Source organism: Gekko japonicus, unplaced genomic scaffold, assembly GCF_001447785.1.
Source record: "Gekko japonicus isolate JY-2015 unplaced genomic scaffold, Gekko_japonicus_V1.1 scaffold456, whole genome shotgun sequence".
Taxonomy (NCBI): domain Eukaryota; kingdom Metazoa; phylum Chordata; class Lepidosauria; order Squamata; family Gekkonidae; genus Gekko; species Gekko japonicus.
In genome coordinates, this window is record NW_015170902.1 from 79,524 (window position 1) to 85,523 (window position 6,000).

General features: G+C 42.7%; 1 protein-coding gene across 3 annotated transcripts in view; it reads left to right on the forward strand.

Annotated features, from left to right (window-relative positions):
• The first annotated feature begins 5,532 nt into the window (after nucleotides 1-5,532).
• FGR (FGR proto-oncogene, Src family tyrosine kinase) overlaps nucleotides 5,533-6,000 on the forward strand; it is a 141,490-nt gene continuing 141,022 nt past the window's right edge. For 2 of the 3 annotated variants that reach the window (XM_015418613.1, XM_015418615.1), the window contains exon 1: nucleotides 5,756-5,848. The gene's annotated coding sequence lies outside the window, so the exon portion shown is untranslated. Of the gene's footprint in view, nucleotides 5,591-5,755; nucleotides 5,849-6,000 lie in introns of those variants that run through there. The other variant, XM_015418614.1, reaches the window with a different exon arrangement.

Sequence of the window (6,000 nt, forward strand, 5' to 3'; positions counted from 1 at the left end):
CATATTCTGAAAATATTTTTCTCTCTTAAATTTAGAAAAGAGTTATACATTTTCCCTGGTATAAACCAATATTGTCCTAAGAAAGCTGCAATAGGGGAAATCCCAAAGGCTGAGCTTTCTGACAAATGAAGAAGCTCTCCAAAACTAACTCCTATACGCGTGATCTTACTCTCTATTTGGGAAAACCATGCCGAGGATGAGAACTTGGTAAGCATTTGTGAAATAAAAGGATTGGAATTAGCTCTAAAATGTAACCTGAGCCAAAATTTAAATGTCATAATCCAAGCTTTCGTTTCCTGACTTGACTTTGACAAGCCTTTATTGGCATATGTATATGCATACAATAGGAGATCAGGTTAAATACCGATCAGAAAATACAAATCAATATAGGGTAAAATTGGAGCTATGGTGCAGAAAAACAGAAAAACCTAGTGGTTACTTATCAGAACGTATAGCCATAGCACTAAGAAGAAACCTTGCTACTATTTCTGTTATTTCCGTATCTGGATTATCAAGTAAAAACAGAACCTTAAAATCGTCAGGAATCTCTGGGAATTGAGCTAAATAGGGTACAAAAGATCCTGGCGGGGCACCAAATAAAAGGGACATTAAAGGAGAACATGGGGGACAGTTTCAACACAGTCCTTCATACAAGGACAGCACCTGCTGGAGTAGGGGATCCCCTGGAATCTGACAGAGAGAAGAGGAGAAGGAAGAACATTAAATCTGGCCAAGGAGATGGCTCTGTGCAAATTTGGAGCTATAAGTTGATAAAGATATACAGCTGGAAGATTTGCATTTGGAACAATCCCTAAATTTAGGGGAGAACAGGTTCTGTTAGCCAAACTATAGAGAGTTAGCAATTCTGAGCCCAATAAACTAGATTTTATTTTTTAAAAAGCCTCAGGCTCAGAAAGCAAGGATAGAGATTCTAAGGGCAAGTTCAAGGAGCATACTTTGGTTTCAATGTGAGATAGCCAGCTAGAATTGACAGATTCAGAAAGTAATTGATACAGATAACTAGAGGGGTCAGAGTTGAAGTGGAGTCGCAGCCAAAATTTAATGGTTTGGAACCATGCCTTAGTAGCCATCAAATTCTGTCCGCACTCCAAACATAAGGCAGCATATGGAACACACATGGGTACCCCCATGATCTTTCACAAAAAGGTAGAATGGACACATTCCACTGAAGTGTCAATTGCATCTATCCAGAGGGGTACTCCATACAATAATTGAGCTCCAGTTTTAACATTAAAAGCTTTGAGTGCAGCTGGCACATATTGGTGTCCATGGTCAGAAAAGTAAGAACAAGAGATTGCTGCAGTACTGACTTTAGCTACATTAATAGCCATTCTGCGGTGATGGGTCCAGGTGGCACTAGAATGAAAGTGGACACCCAAGTATTTGAAGTGCCTGACCTGTTCAAATTTATTGCCATTAATAGTCCACTTATATAATTTCCAGGAATAGAGATAGACAAATATCTTTGATTTTTCATAGTACAGCTCCAATCTATTAATCACACAATATTCATGGCAACGATTTAATAAGCAGTTTAATCCAACACAGGATATAGACAAAAGAACCGTGTCGTCCATGTATAACAGCAAGGGAATAAGAGTCGAGTCTAGGGCTATGGCCATCAACTAGTGACAGAAAAGGGGCAAAATCTTTAAGAAACAGATTAAACAAGTGGAGGGCTAGAATGCACCCCTGCTTAACCCCCCACTCAATAGGGATTTGAGGGGAAAGTCTCCCTGACGGGGTACACCTAACCTGACAGGACATAGAGGTATAGGGTTTTTTAATAAGAAATAATAACCTCTTATCTAGAGACAATCCCTCGAGCTTTACCCAAAGAAGTTCTCTTGAAACTGAATCAAAAGCCCCTTTAAAATCCAAAAAAGCAATATAGAATTTAGTCCTTTTCCTTCTCACATACTTGTTAATCAAGTGAGTGAGGACTAAGCAGTGGTCCAAAGCTGACTTCCCCTGGCAGAAGCCCACATGTTCTGGCCCTAAAATTTTATTAGAGGAGCTTTCGTTTCCAAAATACTCTGATTGGTCTCCAAACAGATGGTTGCATAGGACACGCATGGGGGAAGGCCTAATATTTTTCGAAGAAATGTAGATTGGACTTTTTCTATATCTTTTTTAAGAGCCAAAATCCAGATTGGAACCCCATACATTAGTTCAGCACTGATCTTATGATTGAAAACCCTCAAGGCCGCGGGCACACACTGATAGCCCTTAGTATAGTGAAAACGAGAAACTGCAAGCATGGTACTATTGACAGATTTGGTCATTTCCTTTTTATGTACTGCCCATCTAAGGCTATGATGGAAACGTACTTCCAGATATTTGAAGCTTGGAACCTGCTCAATCAGGTTACCTCTTACCTTCCATTTGTTAGGCTTCCACATCCTTCCAAAGGCAATGATTTTAGATTTCCCAAAATTTAAAGACAGTTTGTTAACATCGCAGTAATCAAGAAAGCGGACTAAGAGTCTTAAAAAAGAACTAATAAAACTCTTTGAACTAAGGGGAAGGAGTACAAGATTAACAAGGCTGTTATCTTCAGACAAAGCTTTCAACACAAATGAAGGAATATTTTTAAGGAACTTTCTAAGCTTTGTTTTCTCATGTATACCTGATGTCAGTTTGATCCAGGAAATACAGATGTAAACAATAAGGAAGAATGTTAAAACTTGGCTCTACTTCCAAGATGTCTATCCATCCCTAAGCATTTGATATTGCTACATGTTTTAATGGACTATTGTGAATAAGCCAAAAAATTGCATAGTAGAACAAAAACATGAACTTTCATCTTACAGGACTTGTGGGTCCTTCCCCCTCCTTCTTTCTTTTTCTTTGTGGAAATACCTTGTTTCATTTCCCATAACTTACTGACTTTATATACCATACATTTTCAAGAGAGAGAGATTCTAATTTTCAGTTACATGAATGGCGCACTAGATCCAAAAAAGGACAGAACTAAAAAGTCTAAAGGAGGAAAACTGCCTAAGAATGTCTTCACCTATATGCAAATACTGAATTTAGAAGATTTATGGAGAACATTCAATCCACACTTAAGAGACTACATTTTCTTTTCAGATAGACACAAGACATACTCAAGAATTGGCATGTGCTGGACATCTAAGATTCTACTCACAAATTTGAGATCCATTGCAATCCAGCCAAAAAACAATTGCTGATCATAATCCATTATTGGTTACATGGCATAGAGAAATGTCTATAAGAAGAAGATGGAGAATGAATGACAATCTTTTGCTGCAGGAAGATATTTTAAAAACTTGTGAACCTGACACAGAAGAATTGAATTTTTTAAACTAAATATCACAGAGGATCTCTCTATGGCAACTATTTGGGAAGCAAGTAAAGCATATATGAAAGGAAAGTTAATTGCCATAGCCTCTAAGAAAAAGAGGGAAAGATTGGAACAAATTAAAAAAATAACTACAGAATTCAGACCTTAGAAGGCCAACATTAAAAATCTTTAAAGAAAACAATCTTAGCAGAAATCAAACAACTAAGAGATCAGTTTGATCTGCTTCAAACTGAAGAAATGCAGAAAAAACTGAGCTTATTAAAACAAGCAGCAGCTTCTACATACTATGTGTGCTAGCAAACTTACAGAGTCACACAGACCCACGTGTCAATTTCAAAGTAATAAGAATCCTTTATTCAAGGAACTACATTCTAGGTAGTGCTGGTTGAGAAATAGGGATAGAATCTAATCTTACTAGCTAGATGCATGCAGATGGAGAATGCCTGTCCTGCATTCATGGTGGCAAAGATGGAGAGTGTGTGCTCCTTCTTTGTGTGTGTGTGAGAGAGAAGGTCTCAAGCTGGAAGGAAGTCTTGTCCCTAGCATTCTGCTCTCTGTGTTTCCTGACCTCTCTGTCTTTAAATCTATGGTTCTGTCTCTGAAGGCTGAGGCAGAGGACAGTGCACTCTCCTCCACTTCCAACAAGATTTACTTATTTATATATTCATTACTTTGTTTTTAGTGCATTCCTTTCTAATTTCTGTAATCTCATTTTTGCATTTCTTTTTTTTTTTTGTCAAAAAACATTTTTGCATTTATTATGTTATAGCTTTAGTCTCAGTAAGACAGGGACTATAAGTAGAGTAAACAAATAAGTAAGCTTGTTTCTGAATACAGCCTTATCCTCACAACAAGCTGCTAGTCAGGACTGGCCCCAATGGGTTCCTCACAAAGGCCTGGAAAGGGCTTCCTTCGTCTTTTTACTGACGGAACCAAGTTTGGTTGCCTAGCAACAGCGAAGGAGGGAAAAGTTAGTCCCACAGGAGCCAAGCAGAAGTGTCTTTGTCAGGAGAGACAAGCATTTTGATAGTTAATTCTGTGAGGGATGAGTGTCCAGGCTGGCAGTGGGTGGGGGAGAGGAGTGGACCCAGCACCCAGCCAATGGCACATGAGTACTCTTGAGTGGCGGTTGATGGGCCAATGGCTGATGGAGTGCACTGCACAGTCAATGGGAGACCTGGAAATTGCCAATACATAAGGGAATTATATATAGGATGCCTGTAATCTTGTTGCTATTATACTTGAGATGAAAGGAGATGAATTCCAGTGGGAACAACAAAATGGGGAAAATAGGGGAAACCTGGGGGGTGCACAAAAGCACCATGATGCTCTGTAGAAGAAAACCCCTCGCCATAGCATCCATGTTGCGGCAAACAACCTACCTTTGGGCCGTGACAAGACTCCTCTTTGCTGCAACACAAACCTGTCCTGTAAGCCTTTATGCCGGGGGCTGAACTTGAGACCTTCTGCATGCAAAGCAGATGCTCTGCCACTGAGCCACATTTTCTGTTCCCGTAGTAGTATCCACTAGGTAAGCAGCACATGGGTGAGTCCACTGCCTTTTCTGTCATGGCTTCGGTCATCTGGAAGGGGCTATTTAATGAAGATTCTCAGGCTCCCTCTCTGGGTATTTTTTTAAAACAAGACCGGCTGTAATTGAGGGTTTTATCTTTGAGCAGCAGAATGACTGTTTTCATCCCTGATGTATACTATTTAACTCTTTTGTGGGGGGTTTTGCAAGTGATTGCTGTAGGCCACCTTAAGCATAAGAGAAAGCAGGATCTACAGGTTTTTTTTAAAAAAAAATAGGAATAAGAACTAAAGATTCTCTTTCAGGGCCTGAACAAAGCATGGCTTTTGTCCTGTTGATCACAGGAAAAGAAGGCCGCTTTTCCATGGTGTCCCCACTTACACAAAGCCATTGACTTCTGCAGAAAAATCTAGGGGTTTTCCAGGGTAGTTCTGGGAAAGACTTTGTAGGGGACTGCCCTAGTTGCCTGCCCTCCCTGTGTAGGAAAACAATGTTTTCCAAGCCAATATGACACACTTTTAAAAATCCTTCTGGGGAATTTCTGATTGGCCGTTCCATCCCTCCTTCTCCAGACAGCAGCCAGTGAATGGATGGGACCTCGTAGCCTCTGTGTGTGAGTGTGTGTGTGTGTTGGGGGCGTCCGTCTCTGACAGCGGATGGGGTATGCCCGTGATCGGCCCCGGCATAGATGCCACCGAGGTCTCCCCCTGGTGCGTACCCTGTCCCTGAGTGACGGCGGAGCGAGCAAGGGGAGGGCAGGGGGAGGGCAGGGGGAGGGGTGAGAGCGCGCGCGCGAGGAGGAGGCGGTGTTTTGAAGCGGCATCCCACCCGCGGAAGGGTCAGTCGGGGGAACGCAGCGGCCGGGGCGCCGGGGCTGCTTCAGCGTCGCTTGGCAGGACGGATCGCGCGCCGAGCAGCGGTTCCTGCCCAGAGGCGGCGGCGGGTCGCCCAGGACCAGGCAGCCGGAGGTAGGCTAAGCGGGCTCTGGCGCAGGTTGCGCGCGGCCGGCCTGGTGGGCGACAGGCGCCGCTCGGCGAGAGACCGGGCGGCCGAGCGGGCAAAGGAGCGCAGCGGGGGCCCCCCTCTCGCTCCGGGGCCTGCGGCTTGCGGGGGGGGCGGG